We start from the raw sequence: 13,986 nt of genomic DNA, 5'->3' as shown, positions 1-13,986 counted from the left end.
CTCAACCCCATTTTCTCTCCACTCATATAGTAACTTAACAAAAATATAACAATTTTGTATTTTTAAAAACAACTGAATGTTAAATGTTTGACCTCTATATATTATATTGACCAATTCCACTTTAGATAAGAAATATAGATTTTCGGGATAGTCTTTTCTCAACTAATTTAAAAGTTATCTGTGTCTTACAAATCACAGAACTTTTTTTTCAGTAACACAAGATTCTGGAAAACACAAAAAGCATGTGGATTTATTTTATGAGGAACAGCAATGACTTGCTTTAAACTAGCCTGAAAATTGAATGAAAATGTGCAGGAGTATATGGAAAAATATTGAATATATCATGGACACACTGGATAAAGGGTTGATTCCCACTTCCCAGGCAGGATGGAGTGGAAAAGGGAGAAATTTCATCATGCTACTGAGAACATGCAATTTGAAACTTATGAATTGTTTATTTCTGAATGTTTTTATTTAATGTTTTTGGACCATGGTTGACTGTGGGTAACTGAAACTACAGAGAGTGGAACCATGGGTAATGGGGGACTACTGTAATAAATCAATTTTTAGATAATAAAATGTTCAGTTTGACTGGTGGTGGCACGGTAAATAGAGCATCAGCCCAGGATATTGAGTTTCCAGGTTCAAAACACCAAAGTCGCTAGCTTGAGTTCTGGCTCAAATGGCTTGAGTATAAGTTTACCAGCTGGAGCATGGAGTCAATGGCTTGAGCATGGGATCCTCAAAATTATCATATTGTTGCTGGCTTAAACCCAAGGTTTCTGGCTTGAGCCACCCTGATCAATCAATGAGCAACTAAAGTGCTACAACTATAAGTTCATGCTTCTCATCTCTCTCCCCTCCTGTCTCTCTTTCTCTTTAAAAATAATAAATACATAAATGAATGAATGAATAAATAAATAAATAAATATTCTTCCTAAGAGGAAATACAATTTTTAGGTAATAAAATATTCTTCCTAATGGGAAACACACTACAGTGGTCCCCGTTTATCTGTGATTTAATTTTCTATTGTTTCAGTTACCCAATCTCAACCATGGTCTTAAAATATTAAATAAAAATTGCTGTTCCTGGCCAGTTAGCTCACTGCATAGAACATTGGACCAGCATGTGGAAATTCTGGAGTTCAATCCCCAGTCAGAGCACACATGAGAAATGACCATCTCCTTCTCTTCCCATCCATCTCCCCCTTCTCTCTCACTTCCCCTCTTGCAGCCAGTGGCTCGTTTGGTTTGAGCGTCAGCCCTGGGCACTCAAGATAGCTCAGATGGTCTGAGTGTTGGCCTGAGGCACTGATAATAGCTCGGTTGATTTGGGCATCAACCCAGGTGGAGGTTGCTGGATGTACCTTCGTCGGTGTGCACGCTGGATTTGTGCACCTCTCTTCTCACTTAAAAAAAAAAACAGAAATAAACAATTAATAGTATTAAATTGCATGGTGTTCTCCATAGCTTGATGAAATATTGGTCTGTTCCACTCCCTCTTGCCTCCGAAATGAATCATCACTTTGTCCACTGTGTCCATGCTGTATTCACTATCTGCTTGTTAGTTGCTTACTATCTGATTCAGGTAGCAGGTTGGTTATCAGAAAGAAAGATAACATCATATTAGTTACTACATTACAATATATTTTTTAAAAGTGTTTTATTTTGTAACTAGTTTTTCTTGTTAATCTATTACTGTGTCTAGTTTATAAAAATCTATAATATGTATCTATGTATAGGGATAAAGATAGCATATATGGGTTTTAAGACTATCCATAGTTTTAGGAATCTACTTGGAGTCTTCTAATATATCTCCCGTAGATATGTGGAGACTTCTGTAATACTTCTAGATTCAGTTGATTGTGAGTTAGGAATATTTCCAGAGCACAAGTCATTCCAGAGCACTATTCATAGATTTAGTATTATTCTAGGCTGCTATGTTTAATATTAACTAAAATACTGATAAAACCAAAACAAAACGGTTTCCTTAGTTTTCTAACAATGTTGTGTAGGTAAGGGAGAAAAGAGATAGTGTTTAGATTCAGGAGCAATATTTTGAATAGCCTTTTATGTGCCAAACCCTGATTATATTAGTCAAAAATGCTTGTATTAATTAATGAGAAGCATAGTGTGTGCAAATAAGTAATCTTATTTATGAATGTATATACTTGAAATTACTTAATACTATTTAAATAATTAAAGAATTATTAGAAGGAAAGACTTCATGAGACTTAAAAGAGTTTAAGACAACTAACAAACTGGCTCATTTAAGCATTATTATTATTTAAACATTATTAATGTTCAAATTTTAACACAAAAAAGAATATTTTAGATAACTTGACAAATGAAGATGTTCCAGATTGTCAGATTATTGGCATTAACTAACTAAAAATTTCTTACTACTTTCCATCTCCTGGAAATGACTTTTATTCTCTGTGCCTTGAATTTGACTTTTTTGGGTACCTCATGTAAGTGGTATCATTTAATACTGTCTTTTGTAAATAACTTATTTTACTTATGATAATATCTTTAATGTTCTTTTATGTTGTAACATGTTAGATTTTACTTTCTAGTGCTAAATAATGTTCCATTGTATATCACATTTTATTTATCCATTCATACATTGATGGAGACCTATATTTTTTCAGCTTTTGGCTATTGTAAATGATAATGTTTATAAACATAGGTGAACAAATATATATCCCAGGACAGGATTTAAATTATTTTGAGTAAAAATCCAGAAGTGGAAATGGTAGATCATATAGTAATACAATTTTTTAATTTTTTCAAGAACTACTATATTATTATTTAAAGTAGATACATAATTTTGTATATCCAACAGGAATGTATAAAGAGTACCAACATTTCTACACTTCCTCACTAGCACTTTTTATTTACTATATTTTTAAATAATAAGCATCTCAATGGGCATGAAGTAACATATCATTTAGGTTTTGAATTGCACTTTTCTAATGATTAATGATGTTGATCATCTTTTTCAGAAGTGCATTGGCTTTTTTCTACAACATTTTAAAAAACTTTTTATTAAATTTATTGTGATAACATTGGTTAATAAAATTATATAGGTTTTAAATGTACAAATGATGTTAGCCATTTTTTAAATTTTCTTTGAAAAAATTGCTATTTAAATACATGGTCCATTTTTATTTTATTTTATTTTTTCATTTAGCAATTAAATATAATAAGATGACATTGATCTATAAGAGTACAAAGGCTTCAGGTAAACATTTCTGTAATATCTGAGCTGTTGATAGCGTCGTGTGCCCATCACTCAAAGTCAGGTTATTTTCCATCACCGGGTATTTGTCCCTTTTTACTCCATCACCCAACTTCCATTCCCCTGGTAACCACTTCACATTTATCTATGTCCATGAGTCTAAGTTTTATATCCCACCTATGTGTGAAATCTTATAATTGTAAGCATTTCTTCTGATTTACTTATTTCTCTTAGAGTACGGTTCTCAAGGTTATCTGTTGTTGTAAATGACAATATATTATCATTTCTTATGGGTGAGTGGTATTTATTTCTATATATGTGCCACATCTTTATCCAATCCACTATCAAGGGATATTTTGGTTGTTTCCATGTCTTGACCACTGTAAATAATCTGCGATGAACATGGGGGTGCATGTGTCTTTATGTTCCAATATTTTCAAGATTTGCAGGTACATACACAGTAGAGGAAATGCTGGGTTATATGGGAGTTCTATCTTAATTTTTTGAGGAACTTCCATACAGTCTTACATAATGCCTGTATCAGTTTACATTCCCACCAGCACTGAATGAGGGTTCCTTTTTATCCACAGCCTCTCCAACACTAGTTATTAACTGTCTTGATAGTAATAGCCAATCTAATAGGTGTGAGGTGGCATCGCATTGTAGTTTTTGATCAGCATTTCTCTAGTAACTAATGCAGATGAGAATTTTTTTCTAAATGTGTTGGCCAATTATATATATATATATATATATATATATATTTTGACAGAGAAAGAGAGTCAGAGGGAGGGACAGTAAGGAGTATATAGACAAAAAGGAAGGGAGTGTCAAGTCTTCATTGCAGTTTCTTAGTTGTTCATTTATTGCTTTCTCATAAGTGCCTTCACAGGCCACAGTAGAGTGAATGACCCCTTGCTCAAGCCAGTGACATTGGGCCTCAAGAGAGCAAACTTTGGGCTCAAACCAGTGACCATAAGGTCATATCTGTAATCTCACGCTCAAGCCAGCAACCCCTCACTCTAGCTGGTGAGCCCATGCTGAAGCTGGCAAACTTAGGGTTTCAGGGTTTCAAACCTGGGTCCTCCATGTCCCAGTCTGACACTCGATCCACTGTGCTACTGCCTGGTTAGCCCAATTGCATGTCTTCTTGGGAGAAGTGTCTGTTCAGGTCATCTCCCCATTTTTTTTTTCGTATTTTTCAGATTGAGTAACGGGGTGAGGCAGACAGACAGACTCTCTCATATGCCCAACTGGGATCCACCCAGCATGCCCACCAGGGGATAATGTTCATCCCATCTGGGGCTTTGCCCTGCTGCAACCAAAGCCATTCTAGAGCCTGAGGCGAAGGCTATGGATTAGTCCTCAGTGCCCAGGCCAACTTTGCTCCAGTGGAGCCTTGGCTGCAGGAGGGGAAGAGAGAGATAGAAAGAAAGGAGAGTAGTAAGAGTGGAGAAGCAGATGAGAGCTTCTCCTGTGTGCCCTGGCCGGGAAACAAACCAGGCTAGAGCGTATCCATTTTTTGATTGGATTGTTTGTTTGTTGCTGAGCTTTGTGAGTACTTTATATATTATAGATATTAATCCTTTATTAGAGCTGTTGTTTGGGAATATCATCTTCTATTTTTTGGCTGACTTTTTGTTTTATTGTGGTTTTCTTTTGCTGTGCAAAAACTTTATGGTTTTATATAGTTCCCTTCATTTACAGTTGCCTTTACTTCCCTTGCTTTTGGGGTCAACTTCGTAAAATGTTCTGTATGGCCAAAGTCCATAAATTTAGTAACTATGTTTTCTTTTATGTAATTTATTGTTTAAGATCTTATATTTAGATATTTGATTCACTTTTCATTATTTTTTGTACAGGGAGACAAGCTGTAGTCAAGTTTTAGTCATATATCAGGCTTCACAATTTTTCTAGAACCATTTATTAGCTTTTTTCTCTTTGCAAAAGTTTCCTCTATTTTTATTTTATTTTATTTTATTTTATTTTATTTTATTTTATTTTATTTTATTTTATTTTATTTTATTTTATTTTATTTTATTTTATTTTATTTTATTTTTCATTTTTCTGAATCTGGAAACAGGGAGAGACAGTCAGACAGACTCCCGCATGCGCCCGACCGGGATCCACCCGGCACGCCACCAGGGGCGACGCTCTGCCCACCAGGGGGCGATGCTCTGCCCATCCTGGACGTTACCATGTCGCGACCAGAGCCACCCCAGCGCCTGAGGCAGAAGCCACAGAACCATCCCCAGCGCCCTGGCCATCCCTGCTCCAATGGAGCCTCGGCTGTGGGAGGGGAAGAGAGAGACAGAGAGGAAAGTGTGGCGGAGGGGTGGAGAAGCAAATGGGCGCTTCTCCTGTGTGCCCTGGCTGGGAATCAAACCCGGGTCCTCCGCACCCTAGGCCGACGCTCTACCGCTGAGCCAACCGGCCAGGGCCTATTTTTATTTTTTGAATTTATTTTATTTTATTTTTTCCAAGCTCTATTTTCTTAATTTTCATTAATTTTAATTTATTGTGTTAACATGGATTCAAGTGTTCCACTCAATATAGCACCCTCTCCTCCTCCACCATGTGCCCCATTACACCTCCTTTGCTCCCCTGCCCCCTAATGCCCTCTCTACCTTCTCTCCAGGATTTCCTGTCTTGTTATCTGTATCTAGGAGTGAAATTATTTCACTAATTCTTTTACCTTTTCTTATCCCATTCCCTCAGCTACTTTCTCTCTGACAATTGTCCCTCTAGTCCCTGTGACCCTACCTCTGCTTCCATTCCATTTCTCATTAGATTCCACATACAAGTGAAATCATATAGTATTTTTTTTTCTCTGACTGGCTTATTTCACTTAGCATAATAATCTCCAGGTTCATTCATGATATCGCAAAAGTGCGCACTGACAAACGCTTGGGCTGTTTCCAGATCTTGGCTATTGTAAACAATGCTGCCATAAACATGGAGGTGCATATCTTCTTTTAAATTAATGATTTGGTATTCTTAGGATATATTCCTAAAAGTAGGATGGCTGGGTCAAAAAGCAGATGTATTTTTAATTTTTTTTAAGAAACACCCCACTCTTTTCCACAGTGGCTGCACAAGTCTGCATTACTACCAGTAGTGCCGGAGGGTTTCGTATTCTCCACACTCTCACCAGCACTTACTGTTAATTACCACCATTTTTGACAAGTGTGAGGTGGTATCCCTTTGTGCATTTAATTTGCATTTCTCTGATGATTAGTGACATTGAACATTTTTTCTTATGCCTATTGGACATCTGTATTTCCTCTTTGGAGAATTATCTATTCAGTACCTTTGTCCATTTTTTAATTGCACTGTTTATCTTCCTGGTGTCTACTTTCAGATGTTCTTTATAAATTTTCGTTATTAACCTCTTATCAGATGTATTGAAGAATATGTTCATCCATTGTGTGGGTTGTCCCTTTATTTTGTTTAATATATTCTCATTTGTTTATTTGGTCCTTTTTTGCACCTGCCTGTGGAGATAAATCAGGAAAAATATTGTTACAAGAGATTGCAGAGCTTACTGCTTAGATTTTCTTGCAAAATGTTTATGGTTTCACGACCTACATTTAAGTCTTTAATTCATTTTGAATTTATTTTTGTGAATGGTGTAAGTTGATTGTGTAGTTTCATATTTTTTTAAGTACCTGTCCAATTTTCCCAACACCATTTATTAAAGAGACTCTCTTTACTCTATTGTATGCTGTTACTTCCTTGGTAAAATATCAATTAATGATAAAGTTATGGGTTTATTTCTGGGTTCTCTGTTCTGTTCCATTGATCTGTATTCCATTTCTTAAGGGAGTATCAAGCTGTTTTCATGACAATGGCCTTGTAATATATCTTGATATCAGGAAGTGTGATACCTCCCACTTTATTCTTCCTTTTAAAGATTGCTGAGGCTATTCGTGTTCATTTTTGGTTCCATATCAATTATTAGAATATATATTCTATATCTTTCAAGTATGCCATTAGTATTGTAGTAAGAATTGCATTGAATTTATAGATTGCTTTGGGTAGTATAGACATTTTAATGGTTTATTCTTTCTATTCATGAACACATTATATGCTTCCACTTCTTTGTATCTTCCTTGATTTATTTTTTTAATATCTTATAATTTCCCAAATACAAGTTTTTACCTCTTTGGGTAAATTCACTCTTAAGTACTGTACTGTGTTTGTTGTAATAGTGAAAGGGATTGTTTTTTTAATTTCTCTTTTAGACAGTTTATTGTTGTTGTATAAAAAAGCCACTGATTTCTGAATATTAATTTTATATTCTGCCACCTTGATAAATTCACTTATCAGGTCTAGTAGTTTTCTGACTGAGAATTTAGCATTTTCTAGCATTTCTATCATGTTATCAGAAATGATGATAGTTTTCCTCTTCTTTTCCAATTTAGGTAGCTTTTATTGATTGATTGATTGATTGATTGATTGTTGGCTCAAACTATGCTGAATTAGACTGGTGAAAGGGAGTACCCCTACTTTGTTCCTGATCTTAAGGTGATTGCTTTTAATTCTTGCCCTTTGAATATGATGTTGTTTGTTGCTTTTCATAGATGCACTTTATTATGTTGAGGTACATTCCCTATATTCCCACTTTGATGAAACTTTTGATTGTAAATGAATCCTAGATTTTATAAAATGCTTTTCCTGCATGTATTGATATAATCATGTGATTTTTATACTTCTTTTTGTTTATGTGACAAATCTTATTTATTTATCTATTTATCTATCTATTTATCTATCTATCTATCTATCATCTATCTATCTATCTATCTATCTATCTATCTATCTATCTATTTATTTCTCTGTGTGTTTTTCTGAAATGAGAAGCCAGAAGGAGGCAAACAGACAGACTCATGTATGAACCCAACTGGGATCCACCTGGCATGTCCACCAGGAAGCAATGCTCATCCCCTCTGAGGCATCATTCCACTGCAATCAGAGCCATTCTAACACTTGAAGCAGAGGCCATGGAGCCATCCTCAGTGCCCGGGCCAACTTTGCTCCAATGGAGCCTTGGCTGGGGGAATGGAAGAGAGAGATAGAGAGGAAGGAGAGGAAGGATAGAGAAGCAGATGGGCACTTCTTCTGTGTGCCCTAGCTTCAAATCAAAACCAGGTCTTCCACATGCCAGGTTGACTCTCTATCACTGATCCAACTGCCCAGAGTATGAATCACATTTATTGATTTTTGAATGTTCTACCAGCGTTGCCTCACCAGAATAAATCCCATTTGATTATGATGTATGTTGTTTCCAATGTATTGGAGGATCTGGTTTGCTAATATGTTCTTGAGAATTTTAGCATCTATTTTCATCAGGCATATTGCTCTACAGTTTTATTTCATTTTAGTGTCTTTCCCTGGTTTTGGAATAAGGATAATGCTTGACTTAAACCAAAAGAAAATTGGAAGTCTTCCTTTCTCTTGAAATATCTGAAATACAGGTAGCTTGAAAAGGATAAGTGTTAGTTCTTCTTTGAATGTTTGGAAAAATTTACTTGTGAAGCAATCCAGTCCAAGACTTTTGTTTGCTGGAAGTTTTTTGAAAACTTTTTCAATTTCATTGGTTATAATCAATCTGTTTAGGTTTCTGATTCTTCCCAATTGAATTTTGGAAGATTATATGTTTCTAGGAATTTATCTAAGGTTGTCCAATTTTGGGGTGCAAAGACCTTCATAGTATTTTTTACAATCCTTTGAATTTCTACAGTGACAGTTGTTACCTCTTCACTTTAATTTCTAACTTCATTTATATGAGTCCTTTATTTATTTACTTTTTTTTGATGAGTCTGGTTAAAGGTTTGTCAATCTTGTTAACCTTTACAAAGAACCAGCTCTTGGTGTCATTGATCTTTTGTATTATTTTTAGCCTCTATGTTATTTATTTCCACTCCAATCTTTATTATTTTCTTACTTGTACTTTTTCTGGGCTTTATTTCTTGTTCTTTTGTTAGTTCTTTTAGAGGTAGCGTTAGGTTGTTTATTTGAGCTTTTTGTTGATTTTTTGAGGTATGCCTGTAATTCTATGAACTTTCCTCTCATTACTGCTTTTACTGTGTCCCGTAAATTTTGAGTTGTTGTATGTTCATTTTCATTTGTTTCAAAGAAATTTTTTATTTCTTCCTTAATCTTGTTATTATCCCATTCATTTAATAGCATGCTTTTTAGCCTCCAAGTGTTTGTATGATTTTTGGTTTCTCTATTGTAGTTGATTTCTAGTTTTATGCCATTGTAATCAGAGAAGATGCTTGATATAATTTCAATCTTCTTAAATTTATTGAGACTTGTTTTTTGTCCTAACATGTGGTCAATCCTAGAAAATGTATCATGAGCACTTGAAAGTGTATATTCTGCTGCTTTGGGGTGAAAGGTTCTGAAGATATCTATTAAATATATTTGATCTAGTGTGTCATTTAAGGCCACTGCTTCTTTATTAATTTTTTTTTTTGTCTGGAGGATCTGTCTACTGATGTTAGTGGGTATTAAAATCCTCTACTCTTTTAGTATTGCTGTCAATCTCTCCCTTTAAGTCCATCAAAATATGCTTTATATGTTTAGGTGCTCTTATATTAGGCTCATAGATGTTTACAATGGTTATAACCTCTTATTGGATTTCTCCCATTATCCTTATGTAGTAACCTTCTTTATTCTTTATTATATATAGCCTTTGTTTTAAAGGCTATTTTGTCAGATGCAAGTATTGCTACTCTAGCTTTTTATTTTCATTTTCATTTATATGAAATACTTTTTTCCATGCCTTCACTTTTAGTCTAAGTTTATCTTTTGTACCGAAGTAAGTCTCTTGTAGACCATATATGTATAGGTCCTGTTTTCTTATCCATGCAGCTACCCTATGTCTTTTGATTGGAGCATTTAATCCATTTACATTTAAGGTTATTATTGATATCTATTTATTTATTGTCATTTTGTTCTTTAAATCTATGATCTTCTTTTTCTAAATATTTTTTTCCAGTGCACTTTTTACAGCAGGTCCCTTAACTTTCTTGCTGTAATGGTTTGGTTGTAATGAAATTTGTGTGTGTGTGTGCGTGTGTGTGTGTTTGGAAAACATTTTATTTCTTTTTCAATTATAAGTGATAGCTTTGCTTAATAAAGGAGTCTGCTTGTAGGTTCCTGTTTTACATCACGTTGAATATTTCTTTGCTAATCCCTTCTTTCTTTAAGTGTTTCTGTTGAGAAGTGAGATGTCAACCTTTTGGGGACTCCTCTGTAGGTAAATAACTGCCTTTCTCTTGCAGCTTTTGGTATTCTTTCTTTGTCTCTTAACTTTAGCATTTTAATTATAATTTGCCTTGGTGTAGGTCTCCTTGGGTTCTTTAATGAGACTCTCTGTGCTTCTTGAACTTGTGTGACTTTTTTCTTTATTAATTTAGGGACATTTTCAGCTATGATGTCTTTAAACAGGTTCTCTATCCTTTGTTCATTATCTTCTCCTCCAGGAAACCCTATGTGGTGGATATTGTTTCTCTTCACGTTGTAACAGAGTTCTCCTAGAGTTCACTCAGTCTTTTTTCACCTCTTTTTGTTTTGTTGCCTTGCTTCTGTGCTTCTGCTTATCTTGTCTTCTAAATCACAAATTCAGTCCTCTGCTTCATCCAGCCCGATGTTGTTTTCTTTTAGTGTAGTCTTCATTTTCGATATGGTATTTTTTTACTTATGACTGATTCTTTTTTTATGATTTCAATGTCCTTTTTTAAATCTTATTTTTATTAATTTTAATGCAGTGACATTGATAAATCAGGGTACATATGTTCCAAGAAAACATCTCCAGATTATTTTGATCTTCGATTATACTGCATACCCCTCACTCAAAGTCAAATCATCCTCCGTAACTTTCTATCTGGTTCTCTTTGTGCTCCTGCCCTCCCCCCAATCCCTTCCTCTCCTTCCTCTCCTTTCAATGTCCTTTTTGATGTTTGGTATCTCTTTATTAAGCTCTCATTATGACCATTTATTGTTGCTCTAAGGTACTTGAACATCTTAAAAATCATTATTTTAAACTCTATGTTTGGTAGTTTGGTTACTTCCATTTCCTTTTTTCCTTTGTTCTTTGACTATTAAGTAGTGCTGTCTGACTTTGAAATTCCTGTGGTATCTTTATGAGCTTGGTAGTATTGTCCCCCAGGCCACCTGTTTGCTTGTTCTAGGAATGCTTCTTGAGAGCAGAACTTTCCCTCCTATTGTATGTGAATATTTAATGCATTTGGTCATTTCATGAGTAGAGCTGTCTTTTCAGACTGGCTGGCTCTAAGGGTCAACCTTCATCATGTGCTTTACACACTGTGCAATGTTTGTCCTCATGGGCATATTCAATCTCCACAGTGTTTGATGCATGCTAAACTCCTGCTTTGGGCATGCTGTTTGTGAAGCTAGTTGAGTTTATGGTTGCTGCAGTCTGCCACCCACTACAAGTTGTGTTGGTTCTGGATGTTTTGGGTTGACATAGGCAGTTATTTGTAACCTACTGTGGCCTACGGGTCTGCAGGTACAACTCGTTTTGCTGTTTTTGTTAGTGTTTTCTGTGCTTGGGTAGTGTCAGAAATGCCAAACTGTGTATAAAGATCAGCTTTCTCCTGCCTAGAGATAACAGAAGCTCTATAAGAACCCCAAGCTTTGTAATATTTTCCTCCACTCTTCAGCTGCTCCACCTTCTCTTGCAGCAGCCTGGTTTTCCAGAAGTCTTCTGTAGAAAGACTTTAGTGTGGGCTCAGAATGGCCTCCCTCAATCAACTCTTCTACAGGTTGAAAGCTTGATGGGTTAGGAAAGTTGAAGTTAGAAAGACAACATTAGTGGGCTCCCCTACTTTGGGGGTCTCTTGGTCAGTAGCTCAGTATGGGGAATGTGGCTGCTACTCCAGAGACTAATCCTTCAGCCACTGCTGGATACTCAAATTTTATTTCTCTCCAACAAGGTGAGCAACAGGTTCATATTGAAGTGTGGCCAACAGTTCCCTCTGCAGAAGTTCTTACAGCTGAAGAGACTCTGGTTTCGGTTAAGAAGACTGAGAAAGTATTCTCATGGGGCTGACTGTGACACTCAAGAAAGTGGCTAAGCCCTTTGACCAGACCCAAAAATAGGCTCACAAAAACCCAGAATTTAAATGTCCATGTTCCAAGCCTCTATCCTTTCCCTCATGGAATCTGGCCCAGCAGAGCTGAGTTTCCAGCACCCAGGCCAACTGACTGTGAAACTCTTTCCTGTCCTATGCACATGAACCACTGTGCCGGTGTTAATCACAGAGAGCAGAACTTGCCTCAGCTGGGTCAGGTGTGAAGAACCCTTTATTAGAATATCATTCTAGCAAGGGTCATTAGCTTCTGAACTGATGCTATCTTCAGCTGGCCACTGGATGTGCCAGCCCTGGTCCTTCCTGACTGGAATTTGACCCAGACTGTTGGAAGGCACTGCCCCTAACTGGTCCTCAGCAACCTTCTTGGAGCTACAAGCAATCCAGGGTGTGTGGCTGTTTCTGCTGGGCCCAAGTGTACCTGGAAATACCAAGCTGAACAATTAGGCTGACTTTTATCCACACTGGGCCTGGAGGAAGGTCTGCTTAAAAGTCCAAGATTTTCTGAGTCTTCTATCTTGAAGCCTCTGTCTCCTGGCTGTTTGTTAGGCTTAGCCACTGAAAAAACCTCTGGTACAGTCTAGAGACTGGGGCAATTCAGTGATTAGGAAGGGTGGTGGTTGTAGCTCTACTCCTTGGCCCCAGGTGTCAGTCTGTCCAGACTTTTTTCAAAGATCTCAGTAGGGTATTGCCCCAGGAGCCTGGTGGGTGTGGCCTCAGACCCAGAGGTGTGGTCTGTGTGTAGTATGACAGTTTCTACTAAATCTCCTGTGGGGCAGAAGCACCAGTCTTACGCTTGTGAGATTGTGGAGGAATGCTCTGGCCTCAACGACAGAGAACTGAGTAACTGATGTGCCCCTTGCTTTCTGACTCTTCAGCACAACCCAGTTTCCATGACTGGGGTAGAAGAAAGTCCTGAGGGAAGTGCAATTGCTTTTCTTCTGGCTTATCTACTCTGAGGGGACTGCTCTATGCAAGATAGATCACGACTGTAGAATTGAAGAATGACTCAGCACAGGGGTTCTGGTAAACATCTTCTACAGCAGTGGTAGTCAACCTGGTCCTTACTGCCCACTAGGGGGTGTTCCAGCTTTAATGGTGGGCAGTAGTGGAGCAACCACAAGTATAAATAAAAAGATAGATTTAACTATAATAAGTTGTTTTATAAAGATTTATTCTGCCAAACTTAGCAAAAATCCGACATAAAATACTTGGTAAGTAATTATTATTATATGCTTTAACTTGCTATAACTCTGCTTTATAAATTTTATAAAGTAAAGTTACTTCCCTACTTTATAAATCACCATTCTGTGGAACCGGTGGGTGGTTAGAAAATTTTACTAACAGAGATACAAAAGTGGGCGGTAGGTATAAAAAGGTTGACTACCCCTAGTCTACAGTGTCTCTCTCTCTGGGCCTCCAACTTTACATTCTCCTCACCAACTCTAGACCTCTCAGCTCTCCCCTGCTGGAGCCTCAGGTAAATGGCTGTGAATGAGATTTTCTGTGCTTGCTCTTTAAGAGATAGCCTGCATCTCTGAGAGCTCCTTCTCTTTCTTGTAGGCAGAAACCCTGACACTTTTCACCATGGAATGCTGTCTAGGTGTCTCTTCTAGGCTCTGGTGCTCT

General features: G+C 36.7%; 1 non-coding gene across 1 annotated transcript; it reads right to left on the bottom strand.

The window, feature by feature from the left end:
* Positions 1-5,603: 5,603 nt before the first annotated feature.
* Positions 5,604-5,679, bottom strand: TRNAP-AGG (transfer RNA proline (anticodon AGG)). Its single transcript has one exon. It is a non-coding gene; the product is annotated as a tRNA-Pro (tRNA).
* Positions 5,680-13,986: the final 8,307 nt, after the last annotated feature.

The sequence above is a fragment of the Saccopteryx bilineata genome, chromosome X (assembly GCF_036850765.1).
Source record: "Saccopteryx bilineata isolate mSacBil1 chromosome X, mSacBil1_pri_phased_curated, whole genome shotgun sequence".
Lineage (NCBI taxonomy): Eukaryota > Metazoa > Chordata > Mammalia > Chiroptera > Emballonuridae > Saccopteryx > Saccopteryx bilineata.
This window is presented reverse-complemented; position numbering and strand designations above follow the sequence as displayed.